We start from the raw sequence: 22,502 nt of genomic DNA, 5'->3' as shown, positions 1-22,502 counted from the left end.
TACAGTGAAATACAAAGAAGCACACACATTTTATCTTTTTGGTGTTCCTTGTCCATGGACAGTTCAGTCCCTGGACTGAACTCTTTGAAGACAGATTGTTATTTTGTTCTGGCTGGGACAGCACAGAGCACAATAGTCTCCTCGTCCATAACTGGGGCTCTTATGCAGAAGAACCCAATTTTGCCAGCAGGAAGACTACACACATTACTTGAATAGTTGCAGTGAGCTTTGTGCACAGCCCCTTCCTCAGTGTAAATCCAAATCTGTATTACATGCTACGTAAGCAGCTGCCACAACAACAACAACAACAAAAACAGTTAATTCCATCACAGCCACAGCCCTGCTTGATTCTGAATTAGCTGGGGGAAAAAAAAAAAAAAAAAAGGCAGAGGCAGACAGCCTTTCAGGCATAGGTTGGTAACCCCTTATTAGAATAATGCTAATAAAAATGGAGTAAAATTACATGGGTACTTTGGGAGGGCTCAAGCATGTAATTCACACAGAAGGATGTGAATGCTGTGCGCATACTGGGTGAACTTAGCAATCACTTTGGCTGATACTCATGAAATAGTGGCTCTTCTATAGCAACAGTATGGACCTTGGGAAGATGCATGGGACTTATTAATTTATGTGACATGTAAGTGTTTTGAGGTATAAAATGACTTGGGAAAGTGACAGTCTGTTATTTCATTTCTTTAACACCCAGGGTATCTAGTGGACTGAATGGATGTTCCTCTATTTCATTGTGTATCCGCCTCAGTGCCCCTGCACTCTTAGATGTTTCAGGAGCATAAACAATGCTCCTCTATCCTTGATCATGCCAGGACAATTTCTGGATGTGTTCTCTGTTGCATACAACTAAACAAGTCATTTTTTCCTCATTCAGATTCAGATCCTGATTTGGTTAGGTTCTAAATACTTGAGCTGTGCTTTGTGTTGAAGTCTCAGCCTCAGTACTGTACTGAGCTGGGGTTACAATGCAGCATGTCAAATCAGTAGGTATTCCAGCATGTAGAGCACGTCCAGAATGGCTTAATAGAAACAGAAGTCCTCAGTGGGAAATGATAGCTTTTTACAGGAACATATGGTCCACAACCACTCAGTGGCTATAAAAGTGCTTATCTCAACACTTCATGGAAGGCAAAGCAAAACAGAAATGAAAGAGCACACACATGGCTTCTGAAACTCGTGTGATTAGTGGACTCGCATAAAATACTGACCGAACAATAGAAAATGTAGAAAGCTCCAATATTTAGAGCAGAAGCTTATGGTAATGAAGATCATTAAGACAACTTTTTTTTTTTTTTCTTAATTTTAAATCCGAAGATAGAGTCTCACACATCTGCTGCACTTTCCACTTATAATGACTCAAAAATCACTCCCACAAACCACAGGCGGGGAGTTCCTCCACTCACTGCAGGGAACCCAGATGCTTCTGGGGTAGGTTAAAATGGATGCTGGGAACTGTGCCCCTATGTCATATCCAAAAAATGGGCTATTACCTGAATTAATGCCTCTGTACACTTGCAAAGTGCCAGGCAGAGATGATGAGAACTCCTTCTCACATTTATGAGTTCTCTATCTACTCACCATGTAGTCATCATACTCATCATGGTATCACGATCAGCATGCACCTAGCAGGACTGCCTTGCACTAAGCCATCAACATTGCTTCCTGCATCATTTATGTTTTCACGTAAATTTGAATATTAGCGATGGAACAAAACACTCCCTGCCCACCTCAAAAAATCACAGCCTTGAGCACCAGCACAAAAAAAAACAAGGTTCTTACTTACTGTACAGCAGAACACAACACTTACTGGCAGGCAAAAATTCTCCAGTCATATCATAGATGGGAGAGTGGAAGCATAAAAGAAGGTTGTGTAATTTACCCGTCACCCTGCTCTATATCAGTAACAGAGCTGGAAATAGAAACCTCCCCTATTAAAGACACCACATCAAGAGGCATGACAGGTGCTTCACGGAGCTCTGTTCCAAAGCATGTGCAAACTAGAACATGGGCATAACGTCAAGGGGAGACAAGGACGGGTGCTGAGACAGGCTCACTTAGGCTTGCTGGCGAATGCTTTCCCCTGCATCTATCCTGCATGCAGTCAACAGCTTGCAGGAGATGAATTTTATCGTTCTGTCTGCACCTACGTGATGACAAGAGGAGGTAACAGAACTGTGACTCACTTCTGATAGAGCCTTGATAATGAAAGGCAATAATCCCAAGGCTCTTCACTCATGCAGAATGGTCTTCATTTCAGTGGGAGCCTTCCCAAATACAAAATGAATTGCATTCTCAGATTTGACCTTAGTTTACTAAGCTATTAGAAACAGAATTAATTAATTCTGACTAATGCAAGGATGGATCATGGTTTGGCAGGATGCCAAGTAAAGCAGACTTTTCACAGGATTAAGCTTTGTCTGAGAAGCTAACTGTCAGCCATTAACTAACTCAGCATCAAGAAGTTGCCTAGAATAAGGAGGTCTCTGGCATCCAGCAGCTCAAGAAGCCAGAATTTGTCACTCACTGCTAGCAGGCGAGCAGAAGGCTCTGGTGTGCCCTTGTACTCATACCTTGGGATTCATGAAGGACTTTTGTTGCCAGGTGACTGAATTCTTGTCTTAGTTGATGTGCCAGAGAAGCAGCATGATATTCTTGAAGGTCATGAGTCTATGTAAAATTACCCTTTTTAAAATAAATAAATAAATAAATAAATAAATCATTTCAATGGCTGGATTTCACTTGTAAAAACTTCCCTGAATTGACTTACGTGTGTATATAACCTGGACAGAATCCAATTGCAGATTCATGAGCAACTATCCCCTAACAGTGATTTTGCTTTACCTCAAGTAACAGGGAACATACTAGTGCACAATTAAAGTCCATAATCAGCCTGAAATTCCTACAGACTTTTCTGTCTTTGTAACAAAAATAGGGGACCCAGTGGTCTAGAACTGCTACAGTACTGACAGATATTACTAGAGGACTAAAAACTATGATAGACAGGAAATCGTTTGTCATAAAATTTTAATCTTCCTGTAAAATAAAAGGAACAATCTACTAAGTGAAACATCTATCATCTCTCCTCTCCAATGGCTTATAATCTTTTATAAGAGAACAAGGGTATGCCATGAATTAGTCACAGTATTTCATATGGCTGACCTATGAGTCTTTATGAATACCAGGCTCTGTAATTTAAACAATAATTACCTTTTTAAAAACAAACAAACTAAAATACACAGTAATGCATCTAAGAAAAAAGCAGGACAAAATTTGACAAAAACAGCTGACACTTCATATTTAATGGAAAAGGAAAAAACAAAAGTCCACTCAGTTTTAGTGACAATCAAAAAAGTAAGTAAATGTTGTGCATACAGAATAAGATTGGGGAAATTTCTAACATCTTTGCTTTGGGAGGGAGAGGTGGAGATGCCCACATTGTCCTCACTTGCTGTGCTGAGCTGGCAATGCCCTGGGCCCTCTCCAGAGCTCCTCCATTAACTGCCCTTGAGGAATGTGTGGAGGCCTGAGACCACCAGCGAGCACTGAACCGCTGGTGCCTGGGCCTTCCCTGCGGGCTGGACTCTGCCTGCACCAGCCCTTGTCAGCACAGGCCCTCCACACCATCAGGGAGAATCGCAGGGCCAGAGGTGTGGTGTTTGACAGGACTTCTGTGAACCCTGCCGACTGTGGGACATCTGTAAGGGGCTTCCAGCCTTTGAGCCTACAGCACTGCTTGAAAGGAACAAAGAACTGAAGTGCCACTGCAGTGGTTCTACATTCTCTCTCACTCCGGATTAATTCCAGGCCAACTTATTCCAATTTAAAAACCAAAAGGGAGAATTTATTTGACATCCTGTCCGGAGGCTCAGCCCAAAACCTTCCTGGATGAATCTAGTTCACTGAAGCCAACAAGATTGTTTCCATCCAGTACATTTGGATCAGGTCTGGGGTCCCTTGCGCTGGCAAGAAGAATCTGAGGCTGGAAGGCAGCTCGCAGAGTCTGATGAAGCATGAGTCACCACACACCACAGCTCGCAGTGTCTGAGCTCTATTGAGTGCAGTATCAGCAGCAGAACATTTGTTTGGGTCAACACAATGAGCGCATGCCTGACACTATGGTTTTCAGTGAGCACACATATGCAAATCTGAGTGCTGTCATAGCTTGTTTGTTCCAGTAAAATACAAAGCAAGACAGCAAGAAAGAACAAAAATGAAGGCTGGGAAATGGCAGACAGTTGTTGCCCTCTCTTAAATAAGGCCTCACAAAATAGCAGGTGACTCTCCAGCAGCTATCTCCCAACTTCACAACTATGCACATCAGAGCCATTAATGTTATAAACCTTCCTCCAAGGGAGGAGATGCCAGGAGACAGAGGAGTCAAGTGGAGATGCTGAGGTACTCCTAATTCTGCCAGCAACCTGATTGCAAAACAAGACACTTGGGTTCCTTTTAATCAAAATTCCACCCAAAGAGAAACAGACGTACCAAATATGTAAATCGAGGAAAAAGACTTACTGGCAGGAGTGCCACGAGTTAAAGCCAGATGCAGTGAGAAGGAACACCTCTGCCTCTTTCATTTCCTGCACCTAACAAAATGATTTTATGTGGAATGCCTGACTGCCCAGCCTATCCCACTTTCCATCCTTCTGAGCTAAATAACAGGATTCCCTTTTGTCCTTCCATGGATTCTTACCCAAGAATCTCCAGCATATTTATTTGCTTGATATACCATTTCTCATAGAATTCTTACTGCTTGTTTTTAGCACCAAGAGACAGACTAGCATTTTTATAGATCATAACCATCACGTAAAAATATGTGCATCACATTTCTCAGCTAATTAGAAATAAAACATAAACAGCCTGATGTAACTGTAATAATCTCTCATTCAGTATCATAAGCAAAAAGATTGATTGCCAGTCATTTTCCCCATTCACATCCATCTGTTATACAAAGAGACACATTGACCCAGGAACTCTAATATGAAACAGTCTTTGGGGGCTTTCTTCATTTCATTTTTCTCTATATAAATAATTTTTAATAAAACAAGCTCAGTAAAATATTAAAATATTAACACTATAATTTTTAATAGCATCAATATTAAAATATTGATGCTATTTTAAATATAGATTTCCAGAGATTGATCAGCAAACTGAAGCTATAAATGATATATATTTTAAGAATTTTTTAAATAAAAACCTCATCATTAATAAAGACCAAGTGTATCCAGGCCTGAAGATCTGTTCTATCCTGAGTATCAGTCTCACAGTCAGATAGCCATCTCTGTGTGAAGATGTTGTTAGTTTCTTCTTCTAAGTACTTTCTGTCCTTTTTTCTATGGATAATGTATCTCATGATTGAATGAGCAGTGTATTATTTATGAAAGTCTTCATTTCATAGGAGAACTCTTGTAAAACTACACAGACTGATAAGAAAGAAAGGACAGAAAGCCTATGGGTTTTCTACTGCTAGTTTTGTCTCACCTGTCTGTGGCAGAAGAGGACTCACTACTGAATACACAAACTGTCCAAGGATGCTAGGTCACAGACCAAAGTCAAGCTGCAAAGCCACAGATAGGAAAAGGCATCAGCCTGCAAGGCTCCATCTCAGTCCTCACACTGGAGTCCATGTCAGCAGCACTATGCCTCTCTGCCCTTCTGTCCTCCTAATCCTCCAACTCCCAGTCTTCTGACTTATTTGGACTAAAAGTGTGCTCGTTGCCATCTCTGGCATATTTGCACAAGGCCTATTGTTATAAGGACTTTGCCCTTGGTTGGTGCCTATGCTGTTTGAATCCAAGCAATAAAATAGAACCTGCTCCAAAAAAAGACCAAGAGCACCTTACAGTTACAATCATACATTGTTTGTGTTACAGCACTGCCATGATACATGTAATCAAGCACTGCTTTTAGGAGAACCACAACACAGTTTGTGCAAGTCTTTGCAAAATCCAGATGCCAGAACAGCAAGCAAAGGCTGTTGACGTGCACAAGGTACTATGTTCAGCTCCAAGTATCCTCAATGTTGAAGAAACGTGATTTCCAGGTTTGGGTTCTCTGATTCTGTGATTTTTCACACATCTGTGTAGTTGGCATATATGTGAGTTGTGTGTCTCTACAGCCAAGAGCCAGGTGCCTAACAGCATGGCAAAGGAGGAGCCAAACTAAGAATTCTTCATTAATGTTTGTCTCACCTGGTCTTACAACACCATGCCACCCTTGCTTGGTATATCTTACCTTGTAGAAAGTAATTCTTCTGCCACATGGATTTGCATTTATTCTACATTCACATAACACTTTGCATAACTTTGCTGGACATACAAATGTACAACAGAAACCTCTTTTTAGAAAAACAAAACAAAACAAAAAAATCACCACCCACAAAATCATTTCCTTGGTTACTTACCCAAGAAAACAGACTCAGAGAGGTGCTGTACAGAAAGAGAGAAAGAAGAAACTAAAGCAAAGATGCAGCAAGGAAACAAATATTTACAGAATCTTTGTTCTTTTTGAATCTTTTATAGGGAGACATACAGGTTCTTAGCGCATACTGTGAGTAGGTTTTCCTCTGCTGTTGTAAACTCTTAGAAGAGGAAAAATATCAATAGATAAGATAAAAAGATAAAAAATATAAAGGTGTAAAATATTTAGAGGGTTCTTTTAATAATTAATCAGCCCAAGAGCTTTTCAGACTAGCTGTACTGACAGCACAGCCAGACCTTTCAAGAGAAGAAATAAAACTAAATACCTAGTCATCTATTAAAATGTGTTGTCAGAGTGCTATTTCTAGCCCTCTGAATGTCACACTGCATCAGAAGAAACTGCAAAACCTAATCATTTTTTCTGAAGCTGTAAGTCTGGGGCATGTGTAGCTTTTAACTGTCACCCAACATGTTTGAGCATGTGACGTGTTCTTTCCCAATGTCTTTGTGATGCTGACTTGTGCCCAACGCACTTCTGAGATTTCTTCTTCAGGGACACATTATGCTGGTACAGGGTGCTAAGCAGTATTTCATCATAATTTTCTTTGCAGCACAAAACTTGACTGGTAAGTCTAAGATGACGTACAGAATACTATGTGCAGTACCTTTCCCAGTACGTGAGGAAGGGGGCTCCATTGTAATTAATACAAAGTTCCGTTGTAAGGCTTCTGGAGATAGAGATTGTATCCTGTTAGTTGTATAGAGCAGTGAAACCACCTCCTAGAAGGAACCTCAGGATGGACCTCAAGTGACCCTGCTGGTGTTCCCAGAGAAAGCTCAGACACAGGCAGCACTGTGAGGAGACCTGACGTGGTACAGACCCTAGTCATACCATCTACCCTTGCAGTAATGATTTCAGGTGGGTAAGATGAGGCGGGAATCCTTTGAAAATACCCCTCAGCCTCACATCACCCGAAGCAAGGACAGGTAGGATTTTTAGGCAACCTGAGCTCACCCTGAATTCAGACTTTGCAAGGGACAGCATTGTCAGATCCCTGGTGCTGGCGGGTTACCCAGCATCTGGGACCTCAGTCATTCTCCAACATAAAATGTGGATATGGACAGATCACATTAGTCTTCCTGGTTTTTACACCTTTTACCTAGCTCTGGCTGAGCTGCCTCTTATGATGACCGAACATGCCTCAACGAGGAATTAAGCAAAAGACAGCCAGCCACACTTCAAAATCCACTACGTGCTTGTGGAGCTCAGTACTGCATGACTGGTTGCTCCCTCAGTACCTCCTCCCCAAGCACAAGAATGACTTTCCACAAGGATAAGAGGTAGTTCGTGTGCAAATAAATTCCACCCATTATTTTAGAAAAGCAACCATTTGTAAGAGCAACACTTTCCTCCCCAAAATTCTACAAAATTATAAATTAGAGTTACAAAAACCACCACTGCAAAGACAACTTATTTGAAGAACCGCTTGCAAGTAGTTTATCACAGTACTTAGCTCAAAGCATACTGCAAAAAATGAACACAAAGAGTAGGAAACAGTTGTCTGTTGAGCAGAACAGACCTGGCATGACCTAATACTACCCGTTGTTTAAATAACACCAGCCATATATGGCTAATACCTATAAATTTTCCTAGACTGGGATAGTTTTGTGAACGTACCATGATCTACCATAAATACTGTATAAACTCTCGGATGAGTTGATCTGAATATTTCTGGGATAATGATAGCTATAATCTGACATCACATCATACCAGATTCTGTTCCAACACAGGAATCATTGCTATTTTTCAGCTCTTCTGAACTACGGGATTGACCTGAGCTAGGCAAGGGCTAAGGCTACCTTTCATGTCGTTGCTGCTATTGACACAGCTGGGCAAAATTCCAAGCAGACAGTCCCTAAATCTGGCCTCTTCCCCTCCTGTGGTCTCACATGACTATCTGGCCCTGCATGATCTGGAAGAGCCATGGCTATGATTGCAAAGGGCATTTGACTGTGAGGACTTTGGCTTGGCCTTCCTGTGAGAGGACCGCTGCTGATCTTTGTAACAGCGATGTTGTGGGCTCTGGAAAGTGGGCTGAAATCACAAAACCCATAATAACAACTGCTACTTCTGATCTTTACATGCTAGGATCAATACAAACATAGAAACAAATTAAAATGGACTTGCATTCTTTTATGAGTCTCCCTTTCCACACAGTTACTTTCAGCTTAATTGTGCTCCTTCTGATTTAAGGAAAGGTAACTTCTGCTGTTTGTGTGAGTGAGTGCCACTGTGTTTATTCAAGACAAGAAGAGTCTCCTGGTCTTAGGGTGTATTTCATGGATATTATGTAAACAATCAATTCTTTGAAAGACCAGAATAGCTATAAATCAAACCTGTAGGCAAACTGTTTTCATGCATGCTGCTGTGTTTCCTGTTTACTCATTTTGATACAGACATTGCAGATCCCAGCCATTAGAGCACTGAGTAGTTTTCTCTTGGTTCTCAGGATAAGAGGAAATGGAATTATTTCAGTAGTCATCCTAACAAAGAATAATTTTAGCAACAGTTTGCTTTCTAAGATAAGGCTACTCACTTCAAAGTTTGCATTGTTTTTTTAAGAGGGCAAACATCAATAAATTATTACAAGATTGGCTGTGGATATCAAAGATAATGTCTTGTAGAAATTGCTTCTTCTCTCCACATGTCATTTTTCTCAGCTGTAAAATGGTGGCAAAGTTGCCTGCCTATGCTGGCATCTGTAGATAAACAGATTTAGTGCTATTCTGTAATGCTAGAGGGACTGAACACAGGATATAAGACAAAAATACTTGAAAATCAATTCAGATTGTTTCCCCTTATTGTGAATGGGTAAGAAATCCAAACACACGGGTTTACGCTGTATACATTGGACAGGTGTGAAAGTAAAGGAAAAAGAGAGAGAGAATAAGACACTGGCTGGCATATAGGCATTCACACCCCAAATTCAGATATGAATTTTCTGATTGGAAAAGCACATCACTAAACCAGTTCCTCTACCTAATTACTCTCATCTAATACTATTTGTTTTCCTAAGCACATTCCAATGAACAGCATCTATGACACGGGGATCCAAAATTATTTAATCATGTTTCATGACATCTTAGTGAGACCATGAGAAGGTATACATGTATATAAAGGTGTTACTCCTTCCAGTTTTTAAACAGTGTTTATCTGTGGGATGGCACATAGTGTCCGTTTTAGCAACATTCAGCGCCCATACGCAAGAAGCAGAATGAAGCATAACTGCACCTGGTTAGCAGTGTTATTGCAGTGTGGCCAGGCACCACTACCCATGCTGCAGTTTGGCAGAGACCAATCCTCATGCAGAAAGAACAGTGGAGTTCTGAGGAACCAGAGCGTGTGTGGTAGTGTAATGCCTTCTGTGAACATCTCCAGGAGCACCTTTGCCTTTACTTCCATGCTTGGTTGGATAAATGCTGTCTCAGCTGAGACTGAAGACATGGCATCATCATTACCTGAACCCTCTCCACTAGCTGATCCCAATACCAAGTCAGACCAAAACCTGCACAGAGAAGGGTAGCAGCACAGGAACAGGGTCTGCACAGGAAACGAGACTGAAATCACACTGAAGTTGAAGGTCAGGTTCATAAATGCCTATTTAGGTATATAGATTAAGCTCCAATCACTCAAGGAAAACAAAAGATGTGAAGGGAAGCATCTGGATACTCAGCATTGTTGAAAACTCAGTCTTTTGATAGACTCCTATTTCAGAAATCTTGAGCTGCAAGAAAAAGCCTCAGCATATTCTTTTGCATGATAAGAGCAATGAATAAAATAACCTACCCATGGCTAAGAACTTCAAAGGCCTCAATCAAAAAAAATAATAATTGTTGGAACACTGGACGTTATCCTTCTGCCAGTGCATTTCCCAGTGGGAAATAAATCCAAAACAAAAAATCTCACAAAAAAAAAAAAAAAAGCTTCCCTGTTGAAAACTTCTTGTTCACTTTTAGAGGTGCAAGCATTTTCTACAACTCTTCTGGTAGTCTCTGCTATGACATAAATTAGGCTTAGCAATGAAAGTGTTGACCCTGTCTTAGCACTTGCACCAGAAATGACACATACTGTACAACCTAATTCCGTAATGCTCATTCACATATATAGCTCCACAGAAGTTAATGGGATTATGGAGGGGATTGAAGACTTCAGGATTAGACCAACAGAACCTCTCTGGCTCATTGCAAAGGACTCACAATGACTGTTCATCCATCTTAGGAGACATATACCACAGACTTTGCTCAAACAAAATAAATAAAAACATTAACAACACTGCTTCGGTCTCCCTGTCTGCCCTATTCTGTACCTGAACAAAGAGGCATTTAATGAAGTTAAAGACCAGGAAACTCAAAAAAAACACCCGTGAAACATACAGGCACAGGTAATTAACTGGTATAGCTCTCTGCTGCAGGATACCATTGAGACAGAGCATTTTCTATTAGTTTCATCAATTGATTATCACACTGGATATAGCAACAAATCAATCAATAAATACGTTCTGTGACCAACATCTGCTGCCATCTCTTAATAGAGACCTGTGTGCCTGCACACACATGAATGCACCTGAGCATACATACGCAGAGCACATTCTTAAACACGGAACATGTAACTTGGACAAAGGTTTAACATTCTTGGTTTTCTTCCAGACTCAACTTCTGCAAAAACAGTAAACTCAGCCACTCCACATTTGCAAGGTGCTTCGAAGTTTCCCTGAGCTCTCCTTTTTCCTCACACCCCCCCAAATACTTTCCCTCCCCTACATACAAAAAACACAAGAAGAGACCTGCTCATCACATGACCTTCCTCTGGAGGAATCCTCACATTTGTACTCTCTGAGCTGCCTATGTGTTGGAGAAAAAGGAAGCTGCAAATAGCATTCACAGAGAAAACACAATTCTTACCTTCCTGACTTTTAGGTTAGCCTTCTGGGCATGTGCAAGTTACTGGGCACTTTCTTTCTTGTAGACAGGCTAGGCATGAGCTTGTGTGTTTATGTTTGCAATAAATCTGATACATTGCAAAGAAGGCACAATCACTGTGTTTCGACTGCCTAAATATAACTACTTCTGTCTTTTTATGATTTTATCAATGTTATTGGCTTTATAGAACGGAATTATCTTTAAGGTAATAAATATACTTACTGTACCAGAAAAAGGAACACAGAAGAAATGAGAGTCAACAGGGACACTAATGCGACACATATGTATGTTTTCTGTATGCACCTATATGCAGCGGAACCAACATGGTCCAGTCCCTACAACTCAGGAGACAGTACCTCTGCTGGTAACCTTGAGCAAGCTAAGCGTCCCCTTGCCTTCCCAGTACCTTCTTGGTAGAGAAGCTGTCCAGGACAAACGCTTCCTTTTTGTGACACAGAAGTAACAGACACAAAGAGAGCAGTCTTTCAGTGGCACAATTCATAAAAACAAATTACTAATTTAACAGAGATCGTCCTGGAACAGCAGCATGAACAGCAGTACTGGGCAGAATAAAGAAGCTGAAACTGCAAGCGAGCAAACATTGCTCTTCGGATGGAAAAGTGAAGAGCATATTGAGCTTAGAACAACCCCCAGCAGCATCCTGTGGGCTCCACTCTGATCCCCATGACCGGGGAGCCGCGATCAGTAGCCACGCGTGGAGGCACAGCAGCTGCAGCGCTGCCATGAGCACAGGGCACTCACTGGTTAAAAATCAAACATGGGTAGCAGCAGGAGCACAGGCAGTTTTGCTGAAATGAGATCTGCACAGCAGGGCATGCATGGCTTTTCTTCATTACCCTAATAGCCTAATAAATAAATAAGGTCCATGACAATCATGCTGGTGATTTTTTTTCTTTCCAAGATGACTTAGGAGAGAGGTAGCCATATCGGGGCTGCAGACTCTGATAATGTAAATAGAAAACAGAGAGCCAAATGAAGCCCTTTTTGTGACAGAATTTAATTAAACCACTGTGAATTCTCAAGCATCTAAACCGTTCACCAAGCACTGGGGCTACCTGAAGCTGCCAGTGATCCTTTTTTGCTCCTGAATTGCTTATGAGCGGATCACAAAAGGTACTTACACCTCTGCATAGAAGCACACAAAATCCAAGTCCTCAGAAGTGACAGTGACCAAGGCTAACCTGCAGCCTCTCTACCTCAAGCACCAGGGTTTCATCCCCAGCTCCTGTTTTACCCAAACTATGGCAAGCGTTGGGTTCCCGAGGTACCGTACCCTCAGCGTGTCACACGCAGGGCAGCCCTCATGCGCTGCTGACTTGGTAATTGCATTATCCGCAGGCGCTGATGAATGAACAACTGTAATGCATACATCCTGGCCCCAGCTCTCCCGGGACAAGGAGGTGCAGCCTCCCCACGCCAGCCTCGCTCAGTTCGCTGAGTCCGAAGGCGCACAGAAAATGCCCGTGCGCATTGCCTTTAATTTTAAAGGCAGCCTTACGTTCTCCTCCCTCTTCCCACCGACGGAAGAATACCGTTTCAATTCTCAAGCAGGAGAAAGTCCTTCCCAAACCTACTTCTCTGCACCCGCGATCTCTTTAACCTGCAAATAACACCGCGTGAATCACAGCGCGCAAAACCCGCGGCGTAACGCCGACCTCATACATCTACAGCCCTACACCCGGAGGGGCTGGCATCCCCGGCAGAGCGGCCCTTTAAAGAACACCGAGTCCTTATGGCTATAAATAAGCTCCGGAATAAAATGGAGCCAAAGACATTGCAAGCGCGGAGCCGGGGCAGCCCCCGGCCGCCGCCCCCGGCCAGCCCGACACCCGGCGCTGCTTACCGGGCAGCCCAGGCGGCGGCTCCCCCGGTCCCGGCTCCCTCGGTCCCCGGTTCTCCCGGCCCTCGGTTCTCCCGGCTCGGCCCGGCCCGGCCCCGGCTCTCCCCGGCAGGCGGGGGCCGATCGGCGCCGCCTCCCCTCCCTCCGCCCCCCCGCGGCACCGAGCGGGCCCTGCCACAGCACCCGGGGAGGGGGGGGGGGGGGGGTCGGAAAAATAAGAAATAAATCAAATTTTTAAAATGAAAATTGGGGAGGGGGGAGAGCCACCCGTGGGGCTCCAGCCCCCGGCGACCTGTTGCCGGGGGGGGAAGCGGGGGTGCGGGGCTGGGGGCGATAGGAGCGGGCTTACCGGTGCTGGGCGAGGGGGGCTCCGGTGCATCCGCCGCCGGGTTTAATGTGGGTTACACGGCAAGGAGGAAGGGGTGAAGGAAGGGCGAGGAGAGAACCGGTACATTGCTGACTGCTTCATCCGGAGAGGAAAAAAAAATAAAAAATCAAAGAGAGAGGGGAAATCCCTAACAGATCCCTGCCCCATTCACCCTGTTTTACGTAGGGTCGGTATTGCCATTTAGGCTCCGTTCATGCTTAGAGGCACGGCATCAGCCTAGGTGCTCTCCTAAAGTGAGGGTAAGGCAGCCGGTCCTGAGCAGAGCACATGCACACAACACCGAAATGAATCAATCCACGCTAGGTCTGATTGGAGCTCCTTTGTGTAAGGAGGAAACGCAGTGGACACGGAGGGAATTTCATCTTCCCCAGACTACCATGACATCTTGCATCCCTTTCTCCAGCACCCACAATTCTGTTTTCTTTCTTTTTCTCCTTCAAAGTTCTTTTTACCTTTAATATGCTGAAAGGCATATTAATCTAGCTTGTCTTAACCTGATTGCTACCCATGGATCAAAAATATCCCCGAATAATTCAAAGCAATTGCCAGAAGAAATGAAGTAGACATCAATCTGTCCAGCTGAGAAATTATCAAATGTATTTTGGCTACAATTGCCCTAAGATGCAAAGGAAGTTCGGCACCAGACTTTGCCCCATTCAAAAGCCCACTAACCTCTCAAGGACAGCTGGAAAAACCTCCTTAGTTTCAGGGAGCTGAACCCATACAAAAGGCAAGCTCTCTGCCTTCCAGATGGGGAGCGGAAGTTTGCCGCGATGAGCTGAGCAGCCCTCCGCTTCTCGCAATCCCCACGGGAGAGGGACGTGACCGCAATCGCAGAGCAGGATGGCCAGCCAGGAAATCCCAAATCTGAAATCCAGCTTGGGCAGAAAATAACTCGCGGGGCAAGCACTCGCCACACCTGTCCGCTTCTCTCTCGCCCAATGGGGAGAAGGGAGATAAAATTTGTGGCATCCTGCCAAAACCATTGAACCAATGTAGGCATGAAACCTCACAGTACTCGTGCTGAATATCATCAAGGAGAAAAAAACTGATGAGATTTTATTCAATGATTCACCCCTCTCCCTGCAAAAGACTCCCTGTGTTGTCAGGATAGCAGTCTGTGAGAATTATCCCAGGGGTAACCCCCTGGGGTTGACCTAACACCTGAAGCGCTCATTTTTGATTTAGGGATTTGCTGAAGTGCAAAATATGTGTGAATTTGCGTGAGCCCAAGAACAACGTACAGCCAGATAACTGTTGTAGCATTGATCTCTCTTGACCTGGTCAGGATCTGTAAAGGTTATTTGTCTGCCTTGAAACAGTGCTTCTATGGACCAGTTCAAGGACCTTCAATTTAAGCAGTAAATTTGCGAGTTTGTCCCTGGATCTAGGAATGCCAATGCTGATCTAGAAATGCCAATGCTGATCTAGAATACCTGTCCTGTCACAGGCTCCAGCATGGGGAAGGCAGACAGGTGCTAAACACGACAGGTCTTTATATCAGACAGATACATGAGGGGCACAAAGCGAAGCTGGCCATACCCTTCTACCTCATTAGCACCTCTCAGTGCTAGAGGTCCTGGGCCTTGTGTCTTCACTGTCAGTATACACTCCTACAATCCTTAGAAAGATTACACAGCTGCTTTATGGACCTGCATCAGTACAAATGAGATGACAGGATCACAAGGCATGCATGAGTGATGGTCTTTCTTGCTTGGAACAGAGGAGACAGGTCTGTTAGGACTCGAGCTGAGCACTGACATCTGAGGAATGACCACCAAGTGTCCTACCTCCAGCAGCAGGCTGCTGTAAGTCAAACCATGGACAAACTATGACTGCATACTTACATACACAACCCAATTTTCAAGACCTGTCAAGCTTTTCTGAACATCTACCTAAATTAGAGCAGACAGCTTTCAAGAATGCATCCCCAGAAAAACAAGCCTGCACCACTTAGTTCATATGGATAAAAGACCACCAAAATATATTCAGGCTGTCCATGAGAAGCCAGCATTTCCTGTGTAATAGGAGAGGGCTTTGCACCTTACTGATGTCAGCAGGTTAATTTACAGATGCCCACCTGCTAAGAGTTTTGGAAACTGCAAAAGCTTGTCTCTTGAAATGCCCCATCCCTAAACTCCACTCAGGAGGAGGAAGCCTGCCTTCCTGCTTGTGCCCCCGCTGTATTGAAGACCTGTCATTGACTGTTATGTTACTAGCAGCTAGCCATTTCACTTCTAGGATGACACAGAGAGAAAAGAGCAAGAACGCGGGTACATAGCAGGGCCAGTCAATTGTTAGGAAGTGAGCTCAGCCCCTCCCATGAGGTGCTGCGTTAGCAGAGGGAGTGAATCTTTCATCACAAAGCTGCTGGTGAGGTTACCCACTAGGTTTCGTCATAGAATTTGAGTGTCTGAAGGTGCTTAGCAGAGGCAGCTCAGTCTGAATGAATATTCCCTGTGATGATGTCCATCTTCAGCAAAACTGCCCCAGAGGGCAAGGACTGAGCTCTATTTTTCTCTTGAATGGTTTCTTTCTAGGACAAGTACAGGGAGGAGGCTGCTCGCACTGATACTTCAATTAAAGGCCTGTAAAAACGTCTAATGGTCTTCACGGTGACACCAACTGACAGGCATCCATCTCGCTCTTTTAAGGGTTTGTCCCATATGCTAATTTAATGACTGTCCCACACTTGCAACCTTGAGACATTACCCAGGTGCTTTGGAATTTTAATTCTAAACTAAATACCCTCACCGAAACAAGATAAATGTAATGGCTAAATAGCTGCTATGAGAAAACAGAGATAAACGGATTACGGTGCAACACAGACAAAAAGCACTCAAAAGCAGATCAGAATCTTTCTTACTAGGAAGGCTTTGGCTTCACCACATTTGCTTTTCTCCCCTTTTAGAATGAAATTCTGAATTTTTGAACAAAAATATAAACACAAACATTCAACAGACAGCTGAGTCTGCATTTGAGTCCGCATTCAGGTTGCAGGAGCTGTGATACCTCCCTTGAATTTTTCTGTACTCTCACAAAAGATGCAACATCATTGTACCTTCTAAATGATAAATATTCGGATAAATATACAGTCACACATACTCCAAAGTCATTGAAGTCTGTGAGACTTTTGTGATCATCATCATGATGATGAGGGTTTACCCAATTGACCATTACATTCCCCAAACTGTACCTCTAGATTATGTTGGAGAAGGCACCCATCAGGTCTTTGCAAAAACAGGCTCAGTGCTGCCATGAAGTACTGGGAGGGGGATGCCCTGAGTGGGAACTGGACGGGACACCGCTTGCCAGTACCTTGCTGGCAGTGATTGGAGAGGAAGAAAAATCCCTGCTTGACTCAAACCCATATACACATTGCACAGCAGAATGCCATCTTATTTAAACATGCATCTTATTATTTAAAAATACAAACATCTTATTATTTAAAAATACAAACATATTTTTAAAACAAAATCTTTGACAGCACTGATCCCAAAGCATGACATTTCCATAGCTATTTTCTGAGCAAAAGTGCACCTTGAAGGTGAACTACCCCACATAATAGACAGCAGCTTAGACAAGCAAATCAAGTGATGTAGCTAGGGTCAGCCTCTCATCTTCACAGCCTCAGTGCAGGTATACCAACAGCAGGCTCCTCTTCGGGGCTACTCTTCAACATCATACTGTTTGAACCAGACACAAAGGCATGCTTATTCTGTGAAGGCATCCAGACAGAACAACTGCAACATTTTCCAAAGGCAAAATCATAGAGTGTAGTGAAAGGGAAATTGTATTGAATTTTGCATTACTAACAAGGGATTTATGAGCATGCAGGCTATGTTTGTTCAATCAGAGCTGAAAAGAAAAACAGAATGATATGAAACATCCCTCTAATCCATGATCCCAGTGAACAGGATGGCCCCGGCTATTGTCTCAGTACATGTGGCTTGGGGTTCTTAATCCTTTAAATTATTGGCATGGTGCACTTGTTCTGTGACAGCTCTTTCAGACCTTTTCCCATCTCTATTGTTTTGTTTTCTGCTTGAGTAAATGGTAGAGCAAAAGTGAGACACATTTGTTTCTGCTGTCAGGATGAATGGGCCTGGATCATCATCACACTGCTGTTTCTGTCGACTTTGTATCTTGGCTAAGGCACACGGGCTTCCATCAAAAGAGGAGTACTCTCCCATTTAGTCTTGTATGAAAAGTGCAGGGAGGAAATGATGATGTGAACTACAAAGCTGCAGAGTGTGAGGACCCAAATATAAAAGGCAAATTAAAAGGCAGAATCCACCTCATCTATATCATAGACCTCCATCCACATCTGTGGTGAGCCAAGGTAAGGTGACAATCTTGCCTCCATTTTTACAAATGGAGAAACTGAGGCAGAGTGGCAATATGACCGTGGCCAGCCAACAAACCAGTGGCAGAGCAGAGCAGTGATCCCAGTCTTTCTTAATGCTGATCTCACCTTGTATCCACTACGCAGCACTGCCCTGGTTTTACATCTGAATCATTTCAAATTATTAAATCGGGATTACAGTGATTTATACCAATTTTTCACAGACTAACGAGGGGAGCTGCTCTCTGGAAAGGCTCACCTATGAGGTGATCTCAAACAACACAAGGATTTTGTGTCACAGTCTTCAACCCTGGTGGTCTGCAGCACTGGATATGGTAAATGCTGCAGACTTCCAGCTGATATGAGAAGAGTAAAGATACCATTGTCTTCTAGGAATGCTTATAAAAAAAGATTTGCACTTGTTCTATTAGCAGCCCTTATTTGTCCTTGAAAGACTCAGAATTACTTTAAAACCATTTAAGAGTCTCCAGAGAGTTCTGCTACCATTATTCTTCAAAATATAAATGGAATCACAGTAAAGAAATATGGTTCTTGTTGGTATCGATAGGAAAAAGGGAAGAAAGCCACATTCTGTGTGTGCTTACTCCAGAGCCTCACTGGAGAGAGAGGACAAAGATAACCTTGGCATCTGTTGTTATATTCTGATCCCAGGAGGAATGAGGGCTCTCAGTGCTGGTTTAACACTTCTCTTGCTGGGAACTAGGTGAATGGAACAAGCAGGCTCTGCCAACTGAGACGGTTTCTTCTGAACAGAGGGATATTTGGACTTTTCCTGCACTGGCATCCACCATCACCGCCTACTCCTCTCTCTGCCTGGTAGACAGAGTGATACGGAGGAGGATATACAGACTTATGTGTTCAGAGACCTTGCTCTGTTTCTAGCTTTGCCACCACTTCTGTGTACAGCCTTGTACAAAACACTTCTCCCCCCTGTGGCATTGTCCCTTCATTTCAAGCAAGGGCTGCCATGCATACCAGTTTCCACAGAGATGTTCCCTGTCTCTAACGCAGAAATTCAAGAAAGTTTGTATTCAGCTGAGTTGATTGCAGACCATATGTGCAAGAAATCCATGCTTCCTCAAAGGCAATGTCTTGCTGTGCAGTTGTGACAGGGTGTGTGGGCGCATGTTTCTGCCTGGCATAATTAATCATTAAACCACTTCAACAAATGATTCTTTTCTGGCAGGCTGTGCAGGGTCATTTGTATATATGAATATATATACACATGTACACACACAAAATACAAAGCCATCTTTGTTAGTTTAACACAGCTCATTATTTTAACAGGTAATGTTGTATTCCCTGATAAGATATAGATAAAGCTTAGAATAAGGTTTTCCATAAAAATGGTAATCACTTATGAACCTGAAGTACTTTCCATAAATGCATTATAATGGTTACTTCAGCTTGTTGTGAAGAATAGTTCTGACAACCGACCAGAATGTTTGCGAGCAAATAATAATAAATAGCATTAAAAGAGCACAAAGAGAGCCCAAGTGCATTTCAGGATTTGGTTTGAGGAAATCTAAACATATTTTTCTTTAACTGATATGTTCTCATCTCTGTTCAAAATCTATAGGGAAATCCAGTCCTCAAGAATGATAAGATCTAAACTAGGGAACAACCACATTCACGTTAGAAGACTTTTCCCCCTCCCTCTCTAAAGGTAGCAACATAATTTTTCTAGATAGAAACTAAAGCTTGGCAATACATCAAGTGTGTCAGATCTCAAAAGTCAATATTGAGGAAACTGCAAAACAATCAATAAGACCGTGCAATGTCCATGACTACCTGTAAAAATACAGTCGGATCAGCTGTGTTTCCTGTGATCTCCCTTTCCAAGATTTCATATTATTCCTACCTTAAAAGAACAGGAATCGTCTGTGACTCAGGACAATTTCTTCCCTTCCACTCAAGGAAGAATGGAAGGCCTCTTCTGTCCCTTCTTGCTCCATCCACCCTGAGAAAGAGAGTGAATAAATAAATAAATAAATAAAAATGGTATGAGAAGCTGAGCTGTGTTGTTTAGGGCACATCTGAAAAGTGAAATTGCTGAAAGAACATAGGTTTAGAGACAGATTTAGTTGTTGGCATGGACAAATTGATGAGCAAAAGTACAGGTGATGATAGATTTTATCCTTTATTCAGAACCATTTAAGGCTGTTTGCTTTGGATAAAATACAAATCCAGATTCTGCAGCCTAATTTTTCATTATAAATACAACTTAAACTGAACAGATCTGGAAAAGATCTGTTATTTCCTTTAGGATTTCTGCATCTTTGCATTTCTTTACACCTGTTCTTAACGCAAATGTAAGAACAGAAACCACCCAAGAGATGTGCTGAATCTAAATGTCTTTGGAAATGAATATGGCGAGAGAGCCCAAGCTTGTGATATTTTAGACCAAGGTCCATTCCCAGAGCCCCAACCTGTTGATTCTCACTCAGCAGCACTGACTGCCAGGCTTACTTACTCCTCACTACTGCCACTTGAAAACTCAAGTCTTAAATGCAGTTTGAGAGAGTAGTAAAGTAGTCTCTGCTAGGAGTTAATTTGTTTTCTCACTGTATTTCTGTCAGCAATGAGGAAGTCTTTCTCCATTCACAGAAAACCTAAAACATCTACAGTGTGAAGGAACATTATACAGACTGGAAAACCCAAAATAAACCTAAGGTTAATAAATAAATAAATAAATAAATAAATTAGGAAAAACAAACAAACAAACAAAACAAACAAACAAACAAAAAGATTCCTTCATCTTTCCTTAATCATGGAAATTTCAGCTTGCATATAACATTAGATCTAAGTTCAGATTGATCTTGCATAAAGAACCTTAATAAATAATGGTAAACTTATATCTCAGAATGTGAAGTAATAATAATCATCATCATCATAATCCTGCTTTCCTTTAAAGGCTCTAAAGGCATTTTGGGGTCATCAGTGAAGTAATTTTCACAGCCCAGCTATTAGAGAGACAGGAAATTTCTTTTCCATCAAAGAATGAAGTAAAACGGCGTGAGTGCTCCCTCTCACCTCCTTACAACTTAGGCTAAAAACAGTCACTACCTGCAAAGCCTCACTCAAAAGCCCAGCTCAAAACATGCTCGGGGAGACTTGTTTCCAGCTTCAGAGCCCTTCTCCACTCCTAAGCTCCCAAAATAGTCCTTTTCCCACTTGGAGAGCCTCTTATCCTAATGAGTGGACATTTAGCATTAAACCTGCACAATGCCAGGGCCAGGGTAAAAGAGTAACTCCAGCTCCTTGTCCTTCGACAAACCTCCCCAGCACTGGGCTGCTAACTCCTGCTGAGCCCCAGCCCGTCATGGGGAGCCCGCTTCCAGCACCCGGTTCAGTGCCAGGCCTTTGCATCCCTCACAGCTGATTTAAGTGTAACGCCTTGTTGACTCATCCATTTTCTCTTCTAATTCCTAAATCTATCTGTTATATACATCCTAAAAAGCATCTCTTCCAAGTAGTTGCCATTCCTCTGAGGTAAATTAAGTGTTATTCACAAGCCTCAGGCATGGGCCCAGCAGCTGACTGACCGAGTAGCTTGAGCTGGGATTCCAGTACTGGAGTCCTAGGGGAGACCGTGGTACATGAGGTATACTTCATGCATACAGAGCCCACATCCTGCTCTGCGCCCCCTTTACAGGGCAGTTAATTCCAGCTGAGGGGCAAAAAGGAAAACTGGGGGCAGCAATGTTTTAGGTTCTCACAAGCGGTCAAGCAAAACTCTGAGTCCTCACATTTGTGTTCTGCTACACCATTTATGTCTGTCTCCATCTCAGGCTTAAAACTGTGAGACATGCACTCTGTATACAGAATCCCTAATGCTCTGAAATACTTAGCTAATTTCACGTCATTGTGCTAGCATTTGTTTGAAATAAACATATACAAATTATGGAGAATTACTTAAAGACATACCCTGAGTCACCGGGCTTTCACTGAATAAACCTCTCCACTCTGGGAGTGTCAGTGCTTTATACTGTACACACAAAGGATCAAAGAGCCACATTTTTATGACATGCATCTTATAAGCATATAGAAATACTTCTGCTATTTAATTTGGGATACCCTTAATGACCAAGCTGGGAGTCACCTTTCCTCTGTAGCTTTCAAGCAGTTTCAGACAGAAAGCAAAGCTCATTATTTCTGAGACTCAGAAAATTAAATGGCTGGCACAGTCTAAAATCAAGCCAGAGACCTGGGACAGAAACCCTGCTGTTCTGAGTCCCAGTCTAAGGTCCTGTGCACAAACCCTTCTTCAGTGGACACTGCCTGCAAGGCACGATCCTTTCTGTTAACTCAAATTGAGACAGCTTTTATATTCCAGAATAGAAATATGCTCTTTCATACCTGTGAATTACCCTCAAAATTTCCCTCATTATCTGCAAGCCATTAGTATAATCTCAGTTTTATTTCACAGACCCAGCACTTCCATTAGTTGCGAGCCTATCTGTATTAAGGCTTTTG

The 22,502-nt window shown here is 42.7% G+C and overlaps 1 protein-coding gene across 9 annotated transcripts in view; it reads right to left on the bottom strand.

The window, feature by feature from the left end:
* SORBS1 (sorbin and SH3 domain containing 1) overlaps window positions 1-22,502 on the bottom strand; it is a 235,428-nt gene that overhangs the window by 150,049 nt on the left and 62,877 nt on the right. For 4 of the 9 annotated variants that reach the window (XM_072040126.1, XM_072040127.1, XM_072040131.1 and 1 more), the window contains one exon: window positions 19,888-19,986. The gene's annotated coding sequence lies outside the window, so the exon portion shown is untranslated. Of the gene's footprint in view, window positions 1-13,275; window positions 13,396-13,621; window positions 13,733-14,332; window positions 14,501-19,887; window positions 19,987-22,502 lie in introns of those variants that run through there. The other 5 variants (XM_072040141.1, XM_072040150.1, XM_072040130.1 and 2 more) reach the window with 4 other exon arrangements.

This window comes from Anas platyrhynchos, chromosome 6, assembly GCF_047663525.1.
Source record: "Anas platyrhynchos isolate ZD024472 breed Pekin duck chromosome 6, IASCAAS_PekinDuck_T2T, whole genome shotgun sequence".
In the NCBI taxonomy this organism is placed as follows: domain Eukaryota; kingdom Metazoa; phylum Chordata; class Aves; order Anseriformes; family Anatidae; genus Anas; species Anas platyrhynchos.
The sequence above is the reverse complement of the archived record's forward strand: the minus strand, read 5'-3'. Positions and strand labels throughout refer to the sequence as shown.